The sequence below is a fragment of the Antechinus flavipes genome, chromosome 3 (assembly GCF_016432865.1).
Source record: "Antechinus flavipes isolate AdamAnt ecotype Samford, QLD, Australia chromosome 3, AdamAnt_v2, whole genome shotgun sequence".
Lineage (NCBI taxonomy): Eukaryota > Metazoa > Chordata > Mammalia > Dasyuromorphia > Dasyuridae > Antechinus > Antechinus flavipes.
In genome coordinates, this window is record NC_067400.1 from 549,281,389 (window position 1) to 549,300,977 (window position 19,589).

Here is a 19,589-nt window from a genome sequence, read left to right on the forward strand (position 1 = left end):
TAGGACTTCCAGCTGGGGCTGGTCCGACCGGCTGCTCTCCATGTCGCAAGCCACACAGTTTCTGAGCGATACTGGTCGGGTGGCAGGCGCTTCCCCCGGCCGTGAGGGCCCGTCCCATCCCCAGCCCCCGCCTGTTGGTGGGAAAGGCTCAGGCCCCTAGGAGGGAAAGGCCAAGATTTCCCCGGCTGCCCTTCCAGCAGGGGCTCCTTCTCCTTGGGGCCAGACTTCCAGGCTGGAATTATCCAGAGGTGTCTCCCGCTGGTGTCCACCATCCCCTGGCCCCGCCCCTCAAGGAAGGAGCTGGGAGACAAGGGCATGGCCTGGGACTTGGGCCCAGGCACTCCTGGGTCCTGTGTGCAGTTAGTGCCATGAGGACAGAGGCAGCTGTTTGTGCCTTTTTAGAAATAAAGCTGAGCTCTCTCAGGAGCCTGGGCCTTCCTGCTTCCTGCAGAGAAGTTACAGGATTAAGCATAAGTTACATGCATTAAGGCATAAAATATCCTGAGCCAATTAAATCTCAAAAATGTTTTTTATTGGCTTTAAAGTCAGTTTATACACGTAATATATATATAGCATAAACATGCATATAAGAAACAACAGCAAGCAGTTATGCAATTAAGCACTGCTAAGTGTTGGGGATATAAAGAAAAGCACAAACAATACTTTCCCTCAAGAAACTCACAATCTTATGCAGAAGTCAACATGTATTTAGGAAATAATATAAGCTTTTATTATCTCTTCCTCTTATTGCTCTTTGATATAGAAGACATCAAGTAAAGAAGTGACTAGATCTCTGGGCCTACCATCAGGAAGATCTGAAATAATACAGATTCACACCCTTAACTGTGTGACACTGATCACTTAACTTTTGTCAAGCTCAGTTTCCTCAATTATAATATCACTTCAGATCTCTAAGGAGCCTTCTAGTAAGGGAATACAACTTATATCAGCAAGAAGTGGCGAAGGAAAAAACTTACTCTCACCAATCACAGGGATGGTGAATGTATCCATAAGGCAATAGATTGTTGTAGCTTTTCCAGAACCAATTTTAATACCAATTTAATTACTGTTCCCAAAGTAAGCGCAAAGAGGGCAATTGGAGGATGAAATAGGGAACTGTTTTCCTGAAGCACTGAGATGTTAAGCAAATTGATTACGGTAATACCATTAGGATTTGTCAGACACAAGGTATAAAGCAAGAAAAGGAACATTAACTTGTTCTCTAGATTTGAAACCATTTACAGATGAGGAAATCTGGATTCTACAGTCATGGGGATAAGAAATTTAGAAATGGAAGGGAATTTAGAGATTATCTAGATCATTTTTAGATAGGGAAGAGGTAAAATTAATAAGATTATTGATCATAGATTTAGAAGTGGAAGATACCCTAACATTTATCTGGCCTCATTCCTTCATTTAACAGATTGAGAAACTGAGACACTTTGTTATGAAACAATTTACCCGCAGTCCTACAAGTGGTAAGTGACAAAACTAAGACTGGGCATGAGAGTCGATATAGTTCAGGAGAGGGTATTGATATTCCCGGTCAAAGTAAGGTAGAATAGAGAGGATTTGGGAAGTTTCGAGGAAGAGGAAGATATTTGGAATGTGTTATGGGAGATTACAAAGTAAGACAAAAACAAGGAAAAATATTGTCAGGTAGTAGCAAAACTAAAGGTAAAGTTATTCTGTTTTTGTTTTGTAACACTGAGAGATATAGAGTATCTCTTATGTAACTATATATATAATAAAATCCATGAAATAGCACATCTGGTTATGGTATTTAGCTGATTGTTGTTAATTTTAACCACATTTTTTTCTGCTTTTTGACTATTTGATAAGGAAATTCACTGATTATATAGCTCAAACATCAAAGCAGTTTCTGCATATTTTAAAAATAGCATTAAAATGTAGCTAGTAGAAAACCTGGTGGGATAGATTTTTTCCAAGTATGACAGAGAAGTCACTGTCAAAAACTTTTTTTTTTTTGCATTTACCAGAAATATATTGCACTTTCAATTTTGTAGTGACAGATTTTACATAGAATTTTCAATGAAAATAGAATCAATCCAGATTCTGGCCCTGAATATAAGGTGAAAGAGAATTTAGAGCCTTCAGGAAAAGAATACTGAATGTCTTGGGGAGTTGACACACTGGATGATTTTAGGACTAATTTAAAGTATTCATTGCTAATGTAGAAAAATCATAGATCCTTTTTAATTCCTTTTTCCCCAGTTGGATTAGTATGTCCTCTTAGAATTGTGTTAAGCTCTTCAAATATGTATTTGTAGCCACAGAGGATAAATTTTCTATACTTTGATGATCTGGGAATTTAGTCAATACTATTTTCTTTGATTAGAAGAAAATCTTATGAAGATGGCCTTGAATAAAATTTTATTTTATTAATAAGATTTTATTTATGATAATGTGGCCTATGTTTTATTTGGCCCCTTGCCTCTGATATTCCTAACCCAAGGGTCATCTTGGAGATTCCTCTCATAAAATCTCTTTGACTCATTCTTCCACTAAAAATTCAGGAGCATAAGAATATAGCTTTTCCTTAAAAAGGGATTAAAATCTCATTTAAGCACTCACACTAGAGAAATAGTAGATCTACGCTAGATTTTAAAAATCAAACTTTCTTTACCTCTACCAAATAGCCTAAAAAACTTACTTATAATTACCATAAGTCAATACAAATTTCTATTGGTCTCTATCATCTCAATAATAATACAGAAACTATAGTTTATAATGCTATGTTGGTTTTGAAGTATCCTAATATAGAAATGTAATCAATTTAGCAAGCATTTTATTAAAAATCTGGAACATAGTAAGAATTTAATAAATATTTTGTTGATTGATGATAGATTTGTCTCATTCTTTTCTGCTTTTGTCCATTTTAGAGAATTTTTCTGAAGAAAAAGTGAATATTAAGAACTATAGAACTACTTGTGCTTTTGCAAAGGTGATAGAAGAGGTTATTTATGTTTCTTGTAAAAGAAAAAGAGAAAGGAAAACACATTTATTTAGCACATATTATGTGTCAAGCATTGTGCTAAATACTATACAAATATCATCAAATTTGATAAAATAATCCTGGGATGTAGGTGCTGTTATGATCTTCATTTTATACTTGAGGAAACAGGCAGAAAGAGGTTAAGTGACTGAACCAAGTGTAATATTCATCTAGTTCCAGAATTTTGCATTCAATAGGCATAGTCTTAAAGAGAGTGGGTACAACTTTATTACTATTCAGAACCTTGACTTAAGATGAGACATAAGAGAAAACTCATAGCATAAAAGTAATATACAATTAACAAACATAGTGGCCACTATAACAAATAAATAAACATTATACAACATACATCATCACCACTCTGAGAAGTACAAACATTTGAATTCCTTGGCTGGGGAGTTTGATCTTTATAGGTATTCACAGTCTTTTGCTTGGCAAGGTTGTACACAAGACTTTCTAGCCCAAATCCTCAAAGTCCCTTTCTACTGAGGGGTTTTTTATAGGCTGGAAACAAAGAAGGCACTAGTAACCTTCCAGGTACAGAATGTTCCGTGCACAAAAGGCCCACCAAGAAGATTAGAGATTCATTCCTTTAGGAGAATTATGTTTACTCCAGGAACTGGCCAAATTTCCAGGATCAACACAGGGTGCCATATAGAATATTCAATAATTAAGGCACCAGAAGGAGGCCGGCCCTTCTTATGCTTCCCTAGCTTTACATAGGGTAACAGCAAACATGTCCTCATCAAAAAGTTATACCAAAAAACATGGCTAAGACTTAAGATTCCTTACTCACTAAGAATTTCTTACACCACAGTGTGTCTGAGATTGGATTTGAACTTAGGTTTTTCGGATTCCAGGTCCAATACTCTATTCATTCTGCCATCTATAGCTGACCATATAATTGATTTGTAATTACTACTCAATTTGAATATGAACAATGGAAAGAATTAAGCTTAATTTTTGATGACTTTATTCAGGCAATTGTAGATTTTTCCCTCCTCCATGTGAAATTGCAAATCTGTTACATATAACTTGCTATTCCTTTTAAATATGTTATAAAATTATCTTGTAAATTTCTTTTTTCTTCTTTTCTTTTTCCCATTTTAGAGATGATTACCACTAGGCACAATTGCATATGTATATGTGTGTGTGTGTGTTTGTATGTATGTGTATTTACATATGTATATGTAAAATTATTCTCTATATACTTCTATTTATCAGTCCTTTCCTTGGATGCAGATAGTATCTTCCTTCTTGTGTCCTTTGAAGTTAATTTGGGTATTTATAATACTCAAAATGACTTGTTCACTCAAAGTTGTTCTTGAAACATTATTGCAGTTACTTCATACAACATTCTCTTGGTTCTGCTCATTTTGTTCTTCATTATTTGGTTCATCTAACTGTGTTTTTCTAAGATCATCATTTCCAATATCATAGTAGTATTTTGTACAACATATAGCATTTTCAAAAAGCAATTTGCAATTTCTCTTTTCCAGGGAATATTTCTTTGATTTATGATTAGGATGAAATACAGAAAGTGCTGCTTGATCTATTTTGGTTTCTTTTGAGATAATCAGAAGTATGAATTATAATGGTTGATATAAAGGCAATTTGACAATTGAGACTGTGTCAGTAATCACTGTGAACTAATTGAGGATAAATATGAAGAAAATTTAGCAAAATAGAGAATATTAACATAATAAAAGTAAAATTACATATACTATATATTTTATTTGAACATTGAAAGACAAGATCTCAAGAAGGAATATTCCTGGTTTCAAAAGGTTGGGCACAGTTTCTTCATCTTGGTGTAGCAATGGTTTGGATTTGGTTTTTCATTTTTGATTTGGGAAGATTAAGAGAGACAATTTACCAAGGCCATCATGGGGACTGGGATGGAAGAGAAGGAGTAGTGAAATAATAAAGAGAGAGTATAGGTATTTGAGTCATTCCCCTCCTCCCTGTTGGTCTCCAAGGAACAGAGTTCCTGTTCCATAGCTTATCTCTGTTCTTGAAAGTCCCTTTATATATTTTAATTTAATTAATGTAAGCTTTCTCTGCAGATGAGGCTAAGTAGATTCTCATTCAAGATTCAGAACAATAAAGGTTAATTCTTCTCTCAAGGACTTAAAATTTTCTCAAAGATTTAACAACTAGTTTTAATTCTTAATGTAGATGAAAGATTCATTTGTTTTTTGGAAATTGCCAATGTTAGAAAGTTTTTGAAGTAATTTTCACAAATTAAAAAGGGCTAAATATAACACTTTCATTACTTGAATGAGTTTTAAAAAATATTATTTGGAGTTACATTTGAGTTCCAAACTGTTTCCTTCTTTTCCTGACAATCCTGCACTAGAGAAGGGTAATATTTAACACACACACACACACACACACACACACACACACACACACATCCCTATGTTTGTCTGCCTATTACCTATCTCTCTATCCTTTTGACTCCATGGCTGATACTTTATCGATTGCCCTATCTAGCTGTCTCATGTAACTTATCATCTGACTATCAATTTATGAAACTATACAATACATGGTTACATCTTTCTCTGAAATTTAAAATTTTTGGACAATATGCAGTTGCTGATTGTATACAATGTTCTCTTGGTTCTGTTCATTTCAGTATTCATTACTTCATTCAAGTCTTTTCATGTTTGCCTAAAGCCAATCTGCTCTCATTTCGTAAGGCACAATAGTATTATATTTTAACCATATACCACAACTTGTTAAGCCATTTCCCAAATGATGGATATTCCCTCAATTTCCAGTTTTTGGCTACCACAAAGAAAACTGCTATAAATACTTTAGAATATATAGACTTCTTTCTTTTTCCCTGATCATTTGAAGAAACAGATCTAACAATGATATTGCTGAGTAAAATGTCCTACATAGTTTCATAATTTTGGGGGCATCATTCTGGTTAGATCAATTCACAGTTCCATCAATAGTGTATTTGTATCCCAATTTTCCCATACTCCCTCCAACTCATATCATTTTCTTCTATCATTTTACTTCATTTGACAAGTGTGAAGTAGTATCTCAGATTTATTTTAATTTGCATTTTTCTACCCAATAACAATTTAGAACATTTTTTCAAATAATTTGCTTTGATTTCTTCATCCAAAACATCATCATATCCTTTGACCATTTCTCAATTAGGGAATGACTTTTATTCTTAAAAATTTGACAAAGTTCTCTAAATATTTGAGACATGAGGCTTTTATCAAAGAAATTATCTATTATATATCCTCCTGTAATGGGCTGAGGCTTGAGTTGGTGCACTGAAGTCCCAAGCACATAAGGCTAAATAGTAATTGGACCATAATCCATTAATATATAAGCTTGGAGAAAGAATGGCCCCCGCCCACTCTTTGTGCAAATCCTGATGTGTTGTATAGGAAATGAAGATTTTGGTGGGTGGAGGCAGGGGAGTAGAAAAGGAAGGGGAGGAGATGGTTCAGGCCCCACTTTCTCTGCTAGCTCTTTTGTCATTGCAACAACTTTTCTATTTGTTTTCTCTTCTTCTTTCTGCTTTTTGCTGTGGCAGTTGGGGTTAAGTGACTTGCCCATGGTCACACAACCAGGAATTGTTAAGTGTCTGAGGCTGGATTTGAACTCAGGTCCTCTTGACTTGAGGGCTGGTGCTCTACCCACTGAGCCATCTCCTCCCCTTCCTTTTCCACTCCCCTGCCTCCACCCACCAAAATCTTCATTTCCTATACAACACATCAGGACTTGCACAAAGAGTGGGCGGGGGCCATTCTTTCTCCAAGCTTATATATTAATGGATTATGGTCCAATTACTATTTAGCCTCATGTGCTTGGGACCTCAGTGCATCAACTCAAGCCTCAGCCCATTATATCCTCCTCCATTTTATTCCAAATAATTGATTCACTATGGAATTTGTTGATTTTAAATGTTTGTTAGAATTCACTTGTAAAGCCATCTGATTCTGATGCATTTTTTTCTTAGGAAGCTTATTTGTAGCTTGTTTATTTCTTTTCATAAAATGTTTATTTTGAGATTTTATTTCCTCTTTTATAAATCAGGGGAGTTTATGTTTTTGAAATTATTCTTCCACTTTACCTAAATTGTTAAATTTATTGGTATATAGTTGGACAAAATCACTTCTAATGACTGCTTTAATTTTATTTTCATTAGTGGTATATTCACCTTTTTCATTTTTAATGCTAGTTATTTGGTTTTCTTCTCACTTTTTAACAATCATATTAACACATAGTTCATCTGTTTTATTAGTTTATTTTCATAAAACCAACTACAAGGTTTATATTAATTCAATGGGTTTCTTACATTTGATTTTATTATTTTCATCTTTAGTTTTCAAGATCACCAATTTAATGTTTAATTGGGAATTTTACATTTATTTTTTTATTTTTTAATTGTGTTCTCAATATATTGTTCTGCTCTTTCTCTACTTTATTGATATTAGCATTTAGAGATAAAATTTTTCCTCTCATTACTGTTTTGTGGCATCCTATTTTTTGATATGTTGCTTCATTATTATCATACTCGTCAATACAATTATTTATTGTTTCTATGACTTGTTTTTTAACACATGTATTCTTTAAAATTAGGTTATTTAGTCTCCAATTAATTTTTGCTTGTGTTTCCAAAATATTTATTAAGTGTAATTTTAAAAAATTGCATAATGACTGAAAAGCAAGCATTTAATACTTCTGTGTTTCAGCATTACAAAGTTTTTAGGATCTAATAAAGGATAAGTTTTCTGCAAAGGTGACATATAACGCTGAGAAAAATATATCTTCTTTATATTTTTATTCAGTTCTTTCAATATGTCTATAACAACAAGTTTTCTATTCATCTCCTTGACTTCTTTCTTACTTACTTTGTTCTTTAGATTTATCTAGGTCTCAGAGGGAAAGTTGAAATTTCCCATTATAACTTTGCTATCTACTTTCCCTTGTAATCAATTTTCTTTTTCCTTTAAAAATCTGAATTTCATAGCATTTGGTATATATGCTTAGGATTGATATTCTTTCATTATCTATGGTACTTTTTAGTGTAATATAATTTTTATGCTTATCTCTTTTAATAAAATCTATTTGAGCTTTAACTTTGAGATGATTGTTCCTTTTCTTTCATTCATATCTCTTTTATATGAGATAATTTTTTCCATTTTACTTCTTCCTATCCAATTTTATTTTGTAGGATCATCCCATTATGATCAACTCAATCTCAAACTTTTAATCTATGTGTATTCTTTTGAACTACTCTAATAGTGATATTCTTAAGTTACAAATATAATTTCCCTTATAACAAGTATACAATTTAATCCTATTTAATCATGTATGATTGTTTTTTCAAATTTACTTTCTCATTTTTTTTCTGACTCCATTAAGTTGTTTTTTTCTTTACCTCAAGAATATTTGAAAGTCCTTTAGTTAATTAAATATTTGGGATTTTTTCCTTGCAAAATCACATTCAACTTTGTTGTGTCAGTTATTATTCATTGAAAACCCAATTGCTTTGCTATTTAGAATATTATATGCTATACCCTTCAGTCTTTTAATGTAGAACCTGCTAAATCTTATATTATTTTGACTATAGCTCCAAAATATTTAAATTGTTTTTCCTAGTTGCTTGTAGTATTTTCTCCTTTACCTGGGAATTGTAAAACTTAGCTATAATGTTCTTATGTTTTCATTTTGGGATCTTTAATCTTCATTTTGGGATCAGTAATTTTTTTTCCAATTTGTATTTTAAGTTGTAGTTTTAGAATTTCAGAGAAATAAAAAAAATTACTTGAACTATAATGTCTATGATCTTATTTTTGATCATGACTTTCAGATTGCCTGACAAATCTTATATCATCTCTCCCTGATCTATTTTCCTGTTAGTTGTTTCTCTAATGAGCGGTTTTACATTCTAATTTATTTTTCATTCTTTTGATTTTGTTTTATTATTTCTTGATGTCTTATTAATTAATCAGCTTCCCCTTGCCCAATTTTAAGTTTTAAAATTTCTTTTTTTTGATAAGTATTTGGATCTCTTTTTCCATTTGGTTGACTTTCTTTTTATATTTTTCTTGCTTTTCTTCCATTACTCATTTATTATTCCAATTTTTTCTCAAGTTCTATTATTTGATTTTAAAGTCCCTTTTAAACTCTTTCAAGAATTCTTTTTGGGCTTGCGATCACTATGTTTTTCTTTAGAAAGCTTTACAGGAAGCTGTTTTGTCCTTTGAGTTTGAACCTTGATCTCCAAGTAGCTATGATTGGGTTCTTTTTCCATTTTTTTTTTTTTTTTACTATTTTTAATGTCATTTCTTGCCTGCTAATTTTATGTTAGTTAGATTCTGCTCCCAGGGAGATTTTTAAGGTTTGTAGTGCTGTTGTTTTCTGAACTCTAGTTAGGGGCCAATGAACTTTTGGTTCTTCATTATTCCACAATACAAGGTTAGATGTGCTCATTGCTCTTCTGGCTTATACCTTGGTCTATAAGTGAACTTAGTTACTCCTTTCTACTTTTGAGCAAAGACAAAGGCCCTAGCATCACTGCCACCACAAATACTCTTGATTCATGAAGTTTCTCAGGCAGCTGCCAGCATCAGTTGAACTGACTACCCTGGAATGGAAACCAGAGAATCTGCCCTCATTTCAGGGACCACAACCAGCAGAACCTTTGTCCCTCTGCAACAACATTCCCTGGTATATGTTCACTTCTCCTTACCAGCAGTCATACCCAGGAATTCATCTAGTCAGTATGCCTGGGTCTCACATGAAACACCAAAGGACAAGTTCCTCATTCTTCTCCATTCAGTTAGTGGATCCCAATAGTGTTTCCATTGGGGTTACTGTTTGTTGACTTACTAACATCTGCTAGCATACCTCAGTTAGGCCAGACTATGAAGGGTATGTGTATGTGTCAGATCTTTCCTAATATCTTCCTAAGTTTTCTTAAGCTGGAGCACTACTTTACCCGGATTTTTAGTTATTTTTGCCACTTTGATGTATTATTTTAAGTTATTTCTGGGGATAATTTGGGAGACACAGCTGGTTTCCTGACTTATTTTGCTATTTTTCCATAATTCCCTCTTGAAACTAAATGTTTCTAGATTCATGATTCTTAAAAAATGTTTCACAAGCCTCTCCCCTCAAATCCCCAACAAATAATTCCATGATATTTGAGAACTAAAAAAATTTTTTAAAAGTGGCTAGACATTTCTTACTAAGGAAATATTTGCAGTTTACTTTGACTCACGACATACTAAAAATATCTTATATACCTAAATAGACTAATTTACTCCTAAAGAGCTTTGCAGATTTATTTCACCTATGCAATTTTTTTTTGTCTTGGGACACAATAGCATTGGGGAGAAAGACAATGAGAGGATACCACTATGCTGTATAGTTAGATGGCATGTTTGGATATGATAAAACTATATATCAGTTAATAGAGTATTTAACTTTTATTAAGCACCTACTATGAGTCAACGACCATGTAAACTTTGAGGACACAAAGAAAGATAAAAAAAAAAAAAGAAAACAATGAACTAAACAATGTTTGCTCTTACTGAGCTTACATTTGATTTGGGGAGACAACATGCAAAACAACTATGTACAAAAAGGATTTACATAAATGGGATAAATTACCATAATTTCAGAAGAGAAGCATTAAGATTAAGAAGAATTGAGAAATGCCTTGCAAAAGGTGAAAAAGGAAATCAAGGAAACTATAAACTGGAGGTGAAAGGGAAGAAAACAACAGACTTTCAGGACAGTCACTGAAACCTCTGAGTCATGAGATAGAGTATCATGTTTAAGTAACATTAAGGAGGTGAATGTTATTGAATCCCAAATATATGAATATGAGTAATGTATAAGGAAAATAGTAAGGTAGGATGGCCTAGGTTATGAAGGATTTTGAAATCTAAACAAAAGAATTTATATTTGATCCTGGATATAATAGAGAGTCAATGTAGTTGGTTGAAAAGCAGAAAAGTGATATGGTGAAATTTATATATTAGGAAGATTATTTTTGACAATAGAGAATGGATTAGAGTGAGGATAGATGTTAAGTAGTCTATTTTAATACTATGAAGACTATATTTTTGAAACACTTGGGAATTATGGTCAACATAATAGACCTGCAGATAAAGAGGTAATTGATTCAGAGTGCAGACTGAAACATTTCCAAAATTTATAAATAATTAATATAGGAATTAGTTTTGTTATACATACTTGTAATAGTTTGATTTTTTGCTGTGCTCTCAATTGGTAGGGGAGAGGAGAAAAAAGGGAGAATTCAAAACTAAAAATTTAATTATATGTATGTCTGTTTCTGTTGTTATTAAAATAGAATTTTCATTTCTATTATTTCTTTTTAAATTTTGCTACTGTTATGAGGTTATGCAGATGATTTGAGAGGATTTATTCTTCAGCTTACAATTTTGCTGATGCTCTTATTTTTATTAGTATCTTTACTGATTCCCTAGATTTTTTCAAATACACAATTTTGCCTTTAGTAAATAGAAACACTTTATCTCTTTACTTATCTTTGTGCCATTTATTTCACTTGCATCTTATCACTATCTCTGTCATTATCAGAACTATATCAAATAACAATAAGGAGAGTGAGTACCCTTGTTTTGTTTTCATAATTATTGGAAATTATTGTACCATATCCCCATTGAAGACAGCTTATTTTTGATTCTAGAGAAAGGTATCTCTATATCCATATTTTTTTTTAATTTTTAGGATACACATTTTGTATTTTATTGACGATTTTTTTTTCTGAATCAATTGAGATAAAGATGGTTTGGGGTGTTTTGCTTTTTAATAATATTGTTTTGATTGCTTTCCTAATTTCAAAACATTTTTGTATCCCTGTCATAAATCCAACTTGGTCATAATGAATGAATGATTTATTGGATAAATTGCTGTAGTCTGGCAGTATTTTTTAAAAAAAATATTTTTGTTCATTATTCATTAACTATTTTGGCCTATAATATTCATACTGTATTTTATCAATTCCTAGTTTACATGTTACATATATGTATATGTGTGTGTGTATATGTCTCATGAAATGAATCAAATAGGATGCCTTCTGTTTCAATTTTGAGAATAATATATGAAGTATGGTATCAATTATTCTTTAAAAGTTTGGTAGAATCTTGTCTATGAAATCAAAAAGAACAAGAATTGTTTCCTCTCCCTTTAATAGTTCCATTTTGTTCTCTTTCTATTGAGATTGGGTTATTTAAGATCTTTCTCTCTCTCACTAGTTTAATGACAGTTTCAGTATTTTATATTTTTGAAAATATTTATTTCTTTTGAGTACTCAGTTTTCTCAGCACATAACTGCAGATATTAGGCCTTCATGATTCTTTTTTATTTCTTCTGGTTTTGTTGTGAATTTGCCATACTCATTTGCTTTTTTGTTGATTTGGATTTTTTACTCTCTTCCTTTGAATTAGATTAGCTATAGGTTTATTGATTTTATTAGTTTCTTCACAGAACTTTTAGTTTTTATATAGCATGTGTTTGTTTTGTTGTTGTTTTCAGTTTATAAATTTCTTCTTTAACTTCTGGCCTTTTCTTTGTATTTATTTTAAGTCTATATATCTGTTGTTTTTCTAATATTTTAAAATGCATATTCATTTTGTTAATCCTCTCTTTTTCTGTTTTGTGAATGTATATTTGTAGGGATATGAATGTTTTTCTAAGGACTTCTTTAGCTGTATTCCAAAAAATTTGCTATATTGTTTCATTATAATTATTATTTTTGCATAATCATTAATTGTTTCAAAGATTTGTTCTTTGATGTACTCATCAATTTGGATTTAGTGTTGAAGTCTCCTTTCGGATATATATCTTTTGTTTTGACTTTTATGTCTATAAATGATAAGTTAACTAATTCTCCCTAAAATTTGTTTGCAATACTCCTGTGCCTCAATACATGGTTAATTATTGTAAAAGTTCCATGTAGTACTGAAAAAATATTTATATACCTTTGCAGTTCCATTTAGAAAACTCCCAAAGTGATTTGTTTCTCCAGAAATTGAATCAGTTTTACATTTCCTCTTTTATCTTTCCATTAGACTCATTCAAAACCTAAAGATGGACATTGAAGTCTTATTATCAATATTACAATATTCTTATATTTCAAATGGCTTTTCTATGAATTTGATTTGATCATATACATATATTAATAATATTCACTTGTCCATGGTTCCTTTCAGCATAATGAGTTTGTCAACTTTATTACTTTGTTTTGAATGTTCATTTTTGCTTTATTACACATTATTGCAACTTCTGGTTTTTGGGATTCACTTAATGTATAGTAATTTTTTTCAACTCCTCAACTTTATTTTGCGAATGTCTGTTTTTTTAAATATGTTATTGTAAGCAACAAATCATAGGGTTTTGTCCTGTAATGTATTACTTCTTAATTTATTGGATTGCTTAATTACCATACTTCTTTGCTATTTATCTAACTACTATTCTTGACAAAATAAAAACTACTGAAGTATGCATTTTTGGCTCTCCCCCACCCTCAGCTACAAGCAGTTTATGCTTTCTCTATTTAATAGAGCTTTCCTTTCTCTCCCACCTTCCCTCTGTCAATGTGTCTCACTTCCAGAAACTGTCTATCCTTGAAGATGACAGAAAGGGGACACTGACCCATAAAAGGACACTTTTTCTAACATAATGATTACATAGCTGACCCTTGACTTATATCCTCCCATTGGTCCCTTTACTTCCCCATTTACCTCAAAATCTCCTCCTTGAATCCAGTCTGCAACCTTCCCACTCCAAGCACCAGAAATTCCAGGAGCTTCAATTCCCTCCACCTCACTGATGGTCAGAAGAATATTTCCAACCATCAGATCCCTGCAGAAAACACTTGATTTATTGTATAACACAAAAATTCTGCTCCCAACAATTATTATTGCTCTGTTAATTCATTCAGGAACAGCATGTTATGTTTCTATCACCTCTCCCAAAGTTCATAGGGTCTTCTGTCTCATAAAGTGTTGAATCTTTTTTTCTTAATATTCATAGACACTTGAACTAGTTTACTAAATCAAGAAGTCATATTTATTTTTCCTCCTAATTTTTTTATTTTTTTTTTGGTTTATCTACTTTTGTTGAAGGTTTTAAAATTTTCTTCCTCCTGACCTCTGGTAATTTTAGACTCCCTCCTGCTCCTTAGTTTCCCCTATTAATTTCTGTCTCACTTCCTTCTGATGGAACCATGGTGGTTTCCATGGAGGCTGAATGTGAAAGAATTTTGGCATCCTTCCATTCTGAGAAAATCATATCCCATGAGTCCAAGTCTTTATTCCAAGTTACTTTTAGAGGGAAAGAACCTGCCTAAGTGAATGGGCCAGTTTCCTTTAAGTTTAGTGGAGTTCTATACATGGCTCCCAACATATATATCTTGTCCCTTTCCCTTTGTTTCTCAGTTCTACAGCTTAGTTCAGGGAACTGCCACACTACACACAGTGTAGTTTGAATATTTAAAAGTTTCTGGCACTGGAGAAGCAGAAGAGGAAAATTGGTGTGTGATTTTGAGTTGTATTTCAATTCTAGAGATACATTCTCCTTTTTTCTTTCTGTTTTCCCTTTCTGCTGCAGATATCTTTTGCAGCACAGAATTCTCCCAAGGTGCTGGCTATCTTGATCTCATCAAATTTCTCCAGTTTGCAACTTGGGTCTCCATGGCACTCATAAAAGGAAGTTGGACTACATATGTAGGGTTATGTTTTGATGCATGCCTATAGGTCTGGTGCCTAGTAGAGCCTTGTTTCAGTATTAGGACTATCAGTGCAAGAAATTAGTGCTAAATGAACTCTGGTTAGATTAGTTCAAATTTTTAACTCCTTGATTTTTGGGGTTCCTGATGTTCTGAGTCATGGAAAAAATGGAAGTTGTTTTATCTTTGATGTATCATTTTTAATTTGAACAGGTTTGTGAAGTCTCATCATGTGAGAAAATGTCCAGTCTTCCATCTTGTTGCTTAAGTGACCTGTAAGTCAGAAGAACAAAGGCTATAAAATTTAAAAAATTAGGATCTCTGTACAATACAATGATCATTCAGATACAGTGGTGATCATCTCATAATGCACATTAATGAATATTAATAAACTAAATGGTTAATGCCATAATTTGTTTTTCTTGACTATTCACATTATTCTATTGATGGGAGAGGAGGAGATGGGAGAGAATTCAAATGTGAAAATTAAAATATATAGCATGTGAATCCATATATATATATATATATATCTGCATATGACATTTGAGTAATAATAAGCAGCTATCTCCCAGTATTATGAGGATCAGATGAGTAATTATATATAAAATGCCTTGCAGATCTCCCTTAAAGAGCTTTTTAAATACTAGTTGTTATTGTTTTTATAATCAATAACAGTTGCAGAGATTTATTTTGAAAGGTTCACATGAGACAAAGGTGAGAGAAATCAAATGTGATTGATGATAGAGAAATAGACTTGAAATATCATAGATTAAATATCACAAAACTCTGCCAAGAAGTGAATCGATGTTTTTATGGAACTAAATTACAGAACCTAAGGTGTAATGGACTGAGACTTGAGTTGATGCACTGAGGTCCCAAGCATGTGAGACTAAATAGTAATTGGATCATACTCTATTAATATATGTGCTTGGAGAAAGAATGGCCCCCACCCACTCTTTGTGCAAGTCCTGATGTGTTGTATAGGAAATGATGGTTTTGGTGGGTGGAGGCAAGGGAGTGGAAAAGGGAAGTGGAAGGAGAGACTGCTGGCTGGCGTCTTGACACAGCTGCTCGCATTGCTATTGCGAAGGCTCTTCATTTCCAATCCCCCTCTGCTAGCTGTCTTCCTGTCGCAGCTGCCCATATTGCTATTGCAATCCTTCTTCACCTCTACTGAGAATAAAGATTGAAGATTTTCCCCTTAACCTGAATTCCTGACTCCGGCTGATTTTAAATGCGCAGTCATCACACTAAAGTACATAAGAAAAGAAAGAGAGTGAAGATGTGGAAGATATTTGATATGTCATCATCAAGTCAAAGGTTAATAATGAAAAGAAAATCACCTCTGTAGTTTTTCAAGGATAGACTTTGTAAGAGAATGGATGGGAAAAGGGGTAAATGCAGTATCATTGGAAGAAGGGGTACCACTCATGAATTCTCCTTTTAGAGAAGAAACAGTCTGTGAAAAGAAATGAGGATAGTGTAATTGGAATAATCTACAGGGATCTGATGCTTACATGCTTTCTTCTGCCTCAGGATAAAAGGAGTCAAAAGTCTTGAGGGTAACTAACTCTCATAAAATGGGGATACCATGGGCTCTGGAGAAGATATCATGGGTAATAAGGGGAAATGTCCAGAAGGAGGTCAAAATTAACAAAAAAGCTATGCAATAAGGGACCTAGGAAAATTGTAATTATTTGACAATATCTTCTCTATCACTTTTAGGAATTTATATTTCATAGAAGAAGATACAACAGAAAACAGAATCAGGGGAAATATCTACAAGGTAATAGTAACCTGTTTATAAATGGGAACTCCAAATAAGCACATTTTAAGCCATACTTTTTTTTTCTTTTTTTTGGCTGAGACAATTGGGGATAAGGGTCTTGTCCAGGGTCACAAAGCTAGGCAGTGTTAAGTGTCTGAGGCCACATTTGAACTCAGATCCTCCTGACTTCAGGGCTGGTACTGTATCCACTGTGCCACTTAGCTGCCCCATAAGCTTTAATGATGAATAGCAATACTAAAGAAGGAATAAATAAGTATCATATCTATAAACAAAACAAACAGACAAACACATCTGGAATAAAAAAAGAAAAAAAATATTAAAGAGAAGGAAGAAATAAAATCATTTATAGAAAAGAACACTTAAGAAAAAATTAATGAATGAAACAATTGATAAGGAGGAGGGGAGTACAGAGGAGAAGATTCCACAAGAATTTTTTAAAGAGATATATGATTGGTAGTCCACAGAGGGACCTGGATACATTATTTGTTTACTCTAGGATGGGAAAAAGAAGGTCAAGTAAGTGATTTTCAAACTTTGGCTGTTGGGTCCTTTTTACACTTTTAAAAGGTTATTGAAACAAATAAAACTAATGCAAACAAGATTAGAAGGGAAGCAACAAACTGGGAAAACATTTTCACAGTTAAAGGTTCTGATAAAGGCCTCATTTCCAAAATATATAGAGAACTGACTCAAATTTATAAGAAATCAAGCCATTCTCCAATTGATAAATGGTCAAAGGATATGAACAGACAATTTTCAGAGGATAAGATTGAAACTATTACCACTCATATGAAAGAGTGTTCCAAATCATTATTGATCAGAGAAATGCAAATTAAGACAACTCTGAGATACCACTACACACCTGTCAGATTGGCTAAGATGACAGGAAAAAATAATGATGAATGTTGGAGGGGATGCGGGAAAACTGGGACACTAATGCATTGTTGGTGGAGTTGTGAACGAATCCAACCATTCTGGAGAGCAATCTGGAATTATGCCCAAAAAATTATCAAATTGTGCATACCCTTTGATCCAGCAGTGTTTCTATTGGACTTATATCCCAAAGAAATACTAAAGAAGGGAAAGGGAGCTGTATGTGCCAAAATGTTTGTAGCAGCCCTGTTTGTAGTGGCTAGAAACTGGAAAATGAATGGATGCCCACCAATTGGAGAATGGCTGGGTAAATTGTGGTATATGAATGTTATGGAATATTATTGTTCTGTAAGAAATGACCAGCAGGATGAATACAGAGAGGACTGGCGAGACTTACATGAACTGATGCTAAGTGAAATGAGCAGAACCAGGAGATCATTATACACTTCGACAACGATGTTGTATGAGGACATATTTTGATGGAAGTGGATTTCTTTGACAAAGAGACCTGAGTTTCAATTGATAAATGACGGACAAAAGCAACTACACCCAAAGAAAGAACACTGGGAAACGAATGTAAACTATCTGCATTTTTGTTTTTCTTCCCGGGTTATTTATACCTTCTGAATCCAATTCTCCCTAAGCAACAAGAGAACTGTTCGGTTCTGCAAACATATATTGTATCTAGGATATACTGCAACATATCCAACATATAAAGGACTGCTTGCCATCTAGGGGAGGGGGTGGAGGGAGGGAGGGGAAAAAAAATCGGAACAGAAACGAGTGTCAATATAAAGTAATTATTAAATAAAAAATTAAAAAAAATAAAAAAAAAGGTTATTGAAGATCCCAAAGAACTTTTCTTTATATGGGTTATATCAAGTGATATTTATCATATTAGAATTTAAAATATTTTAATATTATTATGAAAATAATTTTGACCTCACAGATTTCTAAAAGGTTTTCAGAGGCCCTCACAACAGACTATACTTTGAGATCTGGGTTATTTAATTTTTTTCAAATTACATTTTACTTTTTCAATCAACAAGCATTTGTTTTGTCTTCATCTCCTTACTCATATTAAAAAAAATAGAAAGGAAAGAAAATCTTTGTAACAAATATGCATATTCAAGCAAAACAAATTCTCATATTAGCATGGTGAAACATGTATGTATCATTCTGAATATTTAATGATGGTTGAGTTGTTACAATAGCTTCTCTGGATAATCATTCATTTCTATTAGCATTGTAAAGATGCCACCTTCCCCCTTCCAATTACTTCACTGGGTATTCTGCTGATACTTCAGAAAATAAAGTGATTTCATCATGGTTAATATTCACAAATCCTAGGCAGATTCTAATTTCTTAATGGTATTTACTAGGATCTCAAACATTAATTTTCTAGTACAGGCTTCATGTCTTATTGTAAGTGTCTATGGGCTAAGACTGACTGATTCATGGGGACAGATGCAGGCCACCATCATTCACTATCATTCATTGCTTTTTCAGATCAATAGTGCCATCTACAATTTAAGATCTCTTAATACTGGACAGACTAATAAGAAGGAAACATTTCTAAGTGTAGATCTTAGGGTAGATGTGTAGTATTGATAGTGACCAGGGTATTCATAAAATTCCATTATCTTAGATGGGACAAGGAATAATAAAGCAAAATTCATGAGGTAAAGAAATATTTTTGTGAAGAAAGTTGGCAAAACAAAATCAGTTCCTGGAACAGATTTTCACTTTATTTTGACCATTCTTGGGCTGACTTTTGAATTGAATGTTCCTATTAGGAATAGATTAGACTAGGTTTTAAGGAATTTATCCAACAAAACAGGCTAGCTATATACTATAGAAATATAGGCTCAAATGCCTCAAAGTTAATTAGGAAAGTTAGACCCCTTTATAATATCTTTAACAAATTCTCTGATTTAAAAAAAAAACCGCTTCAGGTTGACTCAGAACAAAATTAAACATTCAGATACTTTATAAACTGTCACTCCTATGTCAGAAGTTCTTGTGACACAGAGGAAGCAGATCATTTTATGGAAGTGACAAACTTCTTTTAGCTTAGCTTCAACTCAGAAATATAGAGAAATTACATAGCCAAATAATCTGGCACCAATTCACACAATTTTACTGACTGCAGTGCA